The 9339-nt window shown below is 37.1% G+C and overlaps 1 long non-coding RNA gene across 4 annotated transcripts in view; it reads right to left on the reverse strand.

Moving 5' to 3' along the window:
- Window positions 1-9075, reverse strand: part of LOC103094312 (uncharacterized) — a 102160-nt gene extending 93085 nt beyond the window's left edge. For all 4 annotated transcript variants that reach the window (XR_008917889.1, XR_464531.3, XR_008917890.1 and 1 more), the window contains exons 1-3: window positions 7936-9075; window positions 7460-7663; window positions 4378-4494 (exon numbers count right to left, since the gene is read on the reverse strand). This is a non-coding gene — a long non-coding RNA (uncharacterized LOC103094312). The remainder of the gene's footprint in view (window positions 1-4377; window positions 4495-7459; window positions 7664-7935) is intronic.
- Between the last annotated feature and the right edge of the window lie 264 nt (window positions 9076-9339).

The following is a 9339-nucleotide window of genomic DNA, read 5'->3' on the forward strand; positions in this document are numbered from 1 at the left end:
AATTATTTGAGGAATTTAGTGGATCACAAATTCAATATTAGTAAATTAGTAAAAAAAATTAGTAAAATATATCATCACAGATATCCTCAATTCACTACTCATCTTGAAACTGTCATAATAAAAACTCCCAAGAATCAGTAACCTATAGCTGTCTTCTCTGCCACACCTATACTTGGCAATTTCACAGACAGCACATGACGTCATCTGGCTGTCTAAATGGGGATATGAGAAATAGGATAATTTGCCCTCCCTCTGCCAAGCTTCAGCAATGGGACTGTTCCTGAAAAGATCATGGAATTAAAGGAACAACTTTCCATTATTGTTCCATTTCCAGGATTCTCTTGGGGGAAAAAAAGGAAATTTGGTCTCTGGATACTCATGGGAACTAGAATGGAGGAAGTGATGCTCCAATCCTATAATAAGGTCAGATTCTACTACTTCTTTGAGCAAAGCTTGAAATGTCATTGCAAGTGAAGCCGAGATTTAGAGGAGGCACAGGTGACTTGGAAATAAGTAATTTTGTTTGACCTAAAGAAGTCAGCAAGGGTTTTGCTCTGACTTGTCTTTCTCTTCCTTGCTAACTGGTGATAAGAAGAGAAATTGGGTGGACTTAAGGGTCTTTTCTCTTCTGAGCAGACACAATGGAGAAAGAAGATTTGTCTTTGTTCTCCTATTCTGGCTCTTGTCTGCTGACTTTCAAGCAGAGAAGATACCCCAACCTTCCTTTTCTTCCAGGTTGGACAAAGAGGTGGAGAGATGTGGCTGTGCTGTCCTTATTGTCCCTTGCTTATTTCCTACTATCTCTGTTAGAAAACTCAAAGTGGAAGTTTCCTGAGCCAAGGAGAAATAATACAGTACAATTTTCTGCCAAAAAATAATTATGTGATTAATATTTCTAGTATTATCATTAAGGATTCTATTTTAATTATATAGGTGCCATATTTAATTAATTGTAATGTTCATTACTGAACCTAATGGGTTTGTGTATATATACACTTATGTTCATATGTGTATATGTATGTGTTCATTATCCCCACTAAATAAATCTCTCTCTAGAGCAACGCTAATTTATGTGGTTACAATTCGTAGGGATACAAGCACCAATCCCAAAAGATCTCAGTAATCATGACAGCCCAATAGATTTGAGGATGAAAAATATTCCATAAAGGAAGGAAGATGCAATGTGGAATGCTATGACTGCCAGAAAAGTTAGCACAACCTTGAGAGGCATGGTGGTCAGGATTAAGAAACTCTGTACTCCATTCCTACTCTGTTCATATCTAGGTATTGTGTTCAGTTCTAATTACTACACATCAGAACCTGGAGATTTTCCAGAGAAAGGTGACCATGTGACTCCAAGATGTCATATGAGAATCATTTGACTAGACCAGGGATATTGCATCTAGAAGAGGGAAGACTTAAGAGAGGGATTCTTCTGGAACAACCTCCAGGAAGTGATGCAGAGCGAGAGGAGCAGAACCAGGAGAACATTGTACACAGAGACTAATACACTGTGGTATAATCGAACGTAATGGACTTCTCCATTAGTGGCGGTGTAATGTCCCTGAACAACTTGCAGGGATCTAGGAGAAAAAAAAACACTATTCATAAGCAAAGGATAAACTATGGGAGAGGAAACACCGAGGAAAAGCAACTGCCTGAATACAGCGGTTGAGGGGAGATGACAGAGGAGAGACTCTAAATGAACACTCTAATGCAAATATTATCAACATAGCAATGGGTTCAAATCAAGAAAACATGTAATGCCCAATGGATTTACGCGTCGGCTATGGGGGGTGGGGGGGAGGAAAAGAAAATGATCTATGTCTTTAATGAATAATGCTTGGAAATGATCAAATAAAATATTTTTTTTTTAAAAAAGAGAGGGATTCTTAACCTGGGGCCTGCAAACTTTTTTAAACAATATTTTGATAACTGTATTTCAATATAATTTATTTCCTTTGTTATTTGATATTTTTATACATGTAAAATGGGTCTATAGATTTTACTAGACGGCTATGGGATTCATGACACAAAATGAGTTATGAACCCTCTCTTTTAAGGAGCTATGAGAGCTTTTTTCATATACTTGAAGCATTAAATATGGAAGAGGAATGGAGATGGGAAGGAAGATGAAAAATTAGATTTGTTCTGCTGGACCACAGAGGAGAGAGCTGGGAGCAAGAAAGAAGTAAAGGCTGCAGAGAGATAGGTTTAAGTTTGACACCTGGAAACATTTCCTAACTGTCCAAAAATGAAATGGGCTGTTTCTGGAAGTAGTGGCTTCTCCATCATTAGAAGTCTTCAAGTGAAGGTTGGATGATTTTTAGTTTGGGGGTGTTTTAGAAGGAATTTTAATCCAGTTACAGGTTGGACTGAATGACTTTTAAGATCACCTCAACTCAGAAATTCAACATATGCAAAAAAAACAAGCTGTATGTTAATATACAAAGCATGTAAAACTATTGAAAGACATCAAGTACTATAAGAATTCAGCGGATGTGGCATCACTTCTGATTGAAGGTTGAGGAAAGGCACATGCAGAATCTATCATTATAGGCCAACAGAAAACATTTCTGTTTTATTCCTTCCCAAAATTTCTTCTGATGTATTTAAAGATGTATAAATAATAATCCTGCACCGACCTCATTGCAGAGAGCCAATGGCTTAATATTCAGAATAAGAAATGTATTGTTGATGTGGCCAATGTGGAGATTTGTTTTGCTTGGCTATGTTTCTATTATGCAAGTTTCTAGCTTTCTTTTAGATGAGTGCAAGATGAAAGGGAGAAAAAAATGTAATGTTTGATTATTTTAAAATATGTTTAAATAAATTAAAGTTAAATGAACACTAAAAAATAATCAATATAAATGACAGCTATTGAGTTGTGATTAGAAAAGGTAATGGGCAAGTGGTTAGCAAAATTAAATTATAAGCAAAGGTGAACATCCTTTGTACTCCCAGGTTCACTTCCAGCACATCATGAATATCTTCTGTGGATGATTAAAGAATCACTAAGAAGAAAGCCTGAATGAGTTGTGAACTTCACCAATGAGGGAAATAGCAATATTCATGAGATCTTAGATCCTTTGAAATATTTCTTAAACTATAGTTTAAGCTATTTATTTACTATTTAAGCTAGTATAATAACTCATATTTATGGTAGCATTTTAACTTAACATATTATCTGCCTCTCCCTCCTGGGTTTACTTGTTTTGAAGACCATGGAAAATCAACTACAAGACAAAGAGCCTGGTACAAGTATGACCAAAAGAGGATAAAGCTTTTCATTCTTTCCAGGAAAACTGCAGAAAAAGTGATACAGGCAAATGTTGGAGAAATTCCATTTCTTCAGGTCCTTTATATCAGCTTCCAATGTGATAGAATAAAGAGGGAAGTCTTTTCTGAAAAAAGATACCTTAGAAATAAAATTTAATCTTCTTGCTTTCTTTGCCTGCAAAGTCATACCCGGCTATTATACTCACATATGGAAATAACGAGGGTTCTGTCAAAATTATAGTAGACAGGTAGTAAGAAAAACAGACGGAGAATCAAGAGACCAGAGTTCTGGTCCCAATGCTATAACTCAAGTGCCTCAGTTTTGTTATCTCTAAGCAAGGGAATGGATGAGATAATGCTCATTAAAGGACCTTCTAGCTCTATAAAACATATAAATTTAATAATAATAAATAATAATAAAATAATAAAAATAAGCATAATAAAAATACCATTTTTCTATGGTATTTTAAAAGGACCAATATCTTGGGCCTAAATTTTTTTTTTTTAGTTTTCAAAAACTTTTGGGTCAGTCAATGGAAAGAGTCTTTTGTTTGGCTTCAAAGATGCTCTTGTGTTGTTTAAAACACAACATGCTAGTATCGTGCAAAGACAAAAACAAGAAAGTGAAAATGGCTATAAACAAAAATGTAACAAGCCTTTCCCATGTTCTAGCTGAACAAGATTTAAAAACTAAATAAATGGCATAAACAATACCAAAGGAAATGGGTTTTCTTTTTAACAATGTACCATGCTGTTCTAACATCATTAGTAATACCAGTAAGACAATCTGGGGAAGTATCTGATAGTTCAATTTGCAAATGCAGTGTGCCTCCCCCTTAGAAAAACTTTTGAAAATGTCATTGAACAATGTGACACATACATCTCTCCATCGCCAAGTCTTTCTCTTGTATAAAATAAACTATAACTAACATTAGGTAGCTTGTTTTTAAGACAAAAGAATTGCTTTTCTAAAACCCTATATAAAATCTAGCCTGTAAAAAAAAAGATAAATTTGGTTCAATGCCTCTAAAAATCACTCAAGTTTTTCAAGTACAAAAGTATGGGTCATTCAGCAAAATATATTTACTGTATACTTACATGGCAGCTCTTTAATTGTTATAATTATGATGCAGATCTATAATTGAAACAGATGTTCCTCTTCTCTTTCAGAAAAACACAAGAAAACTGTAAACTTGCTGATATTGCATGGAACAGCTCCACAGAACAACAGGGAAAGAAAAGACATTAGCACATGACAATATTAGTTTTTACTACACCACTAATTGCATAAAAAGTATAACTTGAGAACATTAAATCAATATAATTTTCAACACTACAGAAGGGAAACAAATAGATTTGTATACTGGCCTATTTCACATCTGTATTTGGGAAAACACTTCTGAAAGAATCAGTACTTGTTATATAAAAAAAAAAAAAAATAGCCGCTCTTGCTTTTAGAACACAAGGAGAAGAGGGGAACTCTTCAGTCTGTGCCCATAGAATGTGAATTAGAATTATCCCCAGGACAGTACTTGGCACCAAATAGGTGTTTAACAAATGTTTATTGATTGATTGATTGAGGACTTTCTGCTCTGACATTTCTAGCACTTATCCAGAGTTCCTAAAAAGTCTTTTGGAATAAAATATCCTATTAATACTTACAGGCAAATTAACTCAAAATAGTTATCATCCCATGTCATTTGAGGCCTCATATATGATACACAAATTGGATTCTTAGTCAATAAAAGAGATAAGTAAAGAAGTTAAAAGGCTAAGAGACATGTCCCCTTTTTTCTGCAATAACCAATGCCTGATATTATGGGAATTTTGCTTTTCTTAATGATCAGTGTTTGTGTGTGAATATATCTGAAAATTATGAGAGGGGTTTTAAGTCAAAATTCAAAATTATTTCTTTTTTTTAGTTTAAAAAGAAATAATTATAAAAAATAAATGATGCAACATGGGTTCCCAATGCACCAATAAAGAAGTTTGTCATAGCTTTCCTGGGACTCTCAGATGTTGTGGTTCCATTTTTATAAGAATGGGCTGATTTGTCTTAGGCTATTACTGTCTATTACTGCTGGAAGTCTTGGGGAAAGGTGGGAAGCAGCAAATTCTGGCAATCTGCCTAAAGAGAAATCAATGAAACAAATTAATCCTTCACAGGCTGCAGTGGCACAGTAATCCATCACTCAGAGCTGCTTTTATATACCAAATCAGAGAGCAGAGGAAAGAGCCCTGAGGGACATCACAGACAACAACTTACACCAACACTGGGAAAATACGGATGAATCAGTTTATTTAAAGAGGATAGATTTCAGTTGATTGCCTATTTCATCAAATAAAGATTTTTCTTGCATAATGTTGTGAACCCAAGGCTACATCTTCAGAATTCCATAGTACTTCTGTGGCTGACATTGATAGACTGGGAATATATATGTATATATACATATTTTTTAATTATTAGCATCATTAGCCACTAAGAACAAATATCTACAACTGTGATATTATTTCATCTATTCAATTTCAACTTTTTAATATACTCAAAACTTTCAGTAAGGGCTAACTGCAAATTTGCCCACCAGACTATAACTTAACTGACAATCTCTGATAAATTACTTTACATTTGAGATGTCCTTTCAAATACATAATGGATTAAGCTAAAGTGTTCCTCTTCCTAAGTACCGTACAAAGTTTGAAGACTTAGAAAAATGCCATTCTGCTAATCAGTGTGAGTTCTTGTGAGAAAATTAAGCTCATATATATAACTTTTCAAAATGATAAAGTTTCTTTATCCATTTATTCATTTAATAATGCTGGCAGATACCCTTTAATCTGTTTTGTTGCTGAAAGAAAACACTGCCAAACTGTCACAGCTATTACTATCGATGTATCTTTTTCCAGGTACTCAGAGTACAGTATTTTCATGTGGGCAAACATAGATCATGGCAGTGTTTGCATATGGTCTGATTTGAGCACATTTATACAGCTCTACCCCTGAGGGTTATCTTTCCACAGAACAATGTGCTCTAAATGACAGTATATTCCCATGTTGAAAAACAGTGATTGACAAGAAATGCATGACTCATATTATATCACTGTTTTCAAACACATTCTTCATTTGTGAAGTTCAATGTAAATTGTAATCAGAGGGAAAGAATTGTCAAAGTATTTCAGACAAACCTTGTTGTCTAGGATCTGGCCCAAAGAAGAAAGAAAAATCTAAATAATGTTAACTGGACAGACCCTAAATAGCATATTTGATTCTAAGGGCCATGACCATTTGCAATTGCTAGCCATGCTGATGCATTTTTAATTCAATGCATGGATCTGGTATTTATTGATTTAATAAGGTTAAGGGAATTTCACAGTAGTTGCTGCTGATGAACTGTCAGCAATTTAATATAGTGAAATTCTTCAGTACAAATATGCATCTTGGAAGGGGGGGGGGAGAAATAGCTGATATACATTGGAAAAAGTATATCCCAACATACAAGCTTCTCTTTCAACTGAAAATGTGCCTGATGGAGATTCTGGCCATAAAGAGAAATTTTCCTGATGAATGGCATACCCATTGAAGTCCAAAGTAAAGCTTTTTAGACATCCTGCTTTGCCCTTCTGATATTTTCTGGAAGTAAAGTTGGTACCCAAGGGGCAGAATAGTGTGTACACAACCCTTCAGCAGCTCTTTAGACTTCAAACCAACAAGCTAATGGTCTGATGAGATCAAGGCAGTTTCTGCCATGTCAGAATAAGGAAGTAGCAAACTAGGCTAATTCCCCCACCACCCTACACTCAATCTCTCTCTCTCTCTCTCTCTTCCCCCCCCCCACTTTATTTGCTTCAATTCTTATCAGCTCATCAGGCTCCCTTACCTTGATGTCTGACATAATTTCAAGCAGGAAGGCAGCAAATTATCCATGGCCTTTCTTTTCACCAGAACCATCAAGGCAGGGAAAGGAGAAGGCAGGAAATGTGACTTCCTGGAAAGGATATGGCCCAAACATAACAACTAAAGTGGGAAGTAGAGGGGGGAATGGGAAAAGAGACTGTTAAAGTGGAGAACTACTAAAATGAAGTTCTTAGCCAAGAAAAATCTCTACTTGTTTCTGCAGCATTCATCATAAGGTACCACCACTACTGAAAGGCAGACTTTTTTGTCAGACCCAGAGGGGCTCACCTGTTTGTGGGCTCATCTCTTGCGTGGCACACCTGGAAAACATGTTCTCATCCATTTTCTGGGGACTTTGAAGAAGTGGATAAGCTGAGGAGCCAGCGCTGCTGTTGCCTGGGTCAGTAAAACTATGCTAATTGGTGAACCTAATTGCTTCAAGCAGTCTTGTCTCTAAACAGAGAGAGTCCAGTTGATGGAGTCAGTCTGTTCCTAATAAAATGAAGAAGCACTGAATTAAATTCCCAAGGAAGGCCCTATAAAAGTTTCCACCCTGTAACCAAATGACTTCACCTATGCTATTATCCCTCGAATGACATCTTTGAAAGAAAGCAGACCCCATTCGGCCTCCATATTCATAAATTGGCTCTGCTCAGGCCAGTCAATCTGGATTGATTTAAAAAGGCTTTTTCATCCTTCCAATCAAATGAAGTCATTGTTAATTAGATGCTTTCTGTTAACAATGTCACTCTTCCTGGAATTACCTGCTCACACTTCGAAAGCCCACTAGAGCAACATCTGGAGCAGCAGTTTCTTTCAATCAGCCCTCAGTACAGCTTGGCTGCACTGTGGTGATATTTCCTCTTCTCAGTCCCTGTCTGAAGGAAGATACAGTTCAGTGTCCTGGTGCTGATCTCGACACCAGCGCTATAATTTGGACAGATTGCAAAGATCTCTTGGTAAATTCCACAGACTGTGTTCTCTCAAGACCTGCTTCTTCCAAAACAACCAAACCAAAAAACCACAGCATTTCTCAGCTTTGGACCTGCCTTGAAGAGAAGTGTTCCTGAACATGAGCATGAACAAAGTTGGTTTCTGACAGGAAGTGCCCACTCAAAACCAAAAGCTCATCACCCTAGAAAGCTGGACTTTGGGGGTACCCCATCACACTCTGGGAACTTTTCCCTCACATTCCCAGGTGGACATCTGTTGAGGCTGTAACTGACTGTGTAGTGCATAAATTGCTTAGGCACTCACTGGCCTCTGAAAGGAAATGGGTTTTATCGGAGAAGCTCTAGAAAGATTTCAGCTATTGGGAAGAGGGAGAGGAGGGGGGAGGAGGAGGTGTAGACCCTGTTTCTGTTCCTCTGGCTCTCAATTTTTCACCTCAATTTTTGTGGTCTGTAGTGGGGGGTGATGGGGGGAAGAGAACCTAGGGGATCCCAAGATGCATCTCATATTGCTTCTGGCAAACTCTGCACATAGGAGAATAGGAGACATCAAGCAGGATTACCACTCTCTCTGAGCCTCCGAAAACTGCTCAGATCTAATCATCTGTCTGGGGGGTTGTAGTACCTCTGGGGGTTCATACGGGTTAGCATGGACAGGTCTGGAACTTCAGACAATGGGACTTGGAGAGATGAGAAGGATGTTTTGCCCTGCCTCCAGGCCTCATTTCCCAGGTTTTCTGCCCGAATGATCCATCTCCACATTTCTTTCTTTCTTTATCAGCCCCATTGGTTTCATGTTCTTTTTTCTCCGAAAATCCATCCTAGGCTTACTCTTCATAGAAACGCTAACCCAGGTTTCCACACTCCTCCCCTACCAGTCTTTCTGCCCTTACCTCTTCACTATGCAGTTGCAGGCTAAGTTCCTAAGAAAGTTCAGCCTTTTGGTCTAGTTAATGTGATCTCTTACTGGATATAATCACTCTCATTTCACCTGATACTGATGTGATATCTTGCACCCTATGACAGCTCTATTATAGCTCTATTATATATATATATATATATATATATTATATTTTCTCAGAAAACAGAGGCCTGGGATTTGTTTCCCTTCCTCCTGGTGTCATATCATCCTCTAGGCAACGTGATTTCAAATATCCCATTATTCGTCCCAAGATACAGTCCTCAGCAAAAATGGAAGGATAAAGGCAGTAGCACGGG

The sequence above is a fragment of the Monodelphis domestica genome, chromosome 3 (genome assembly GCF_027887165.1).
Source record: "Monodelphis domestica isolate mMonDom1 chromosome 3, mMonDom1.pri, whole genome shotgun sequence".
Classification (NCBI taxonomy): domain Eukaryota; kingdom Metazoa; phylum Chordata; class Mammalia; order Didelphimorphia; family Didelphidae; genus Monodelphis; species Monodelphis domestica.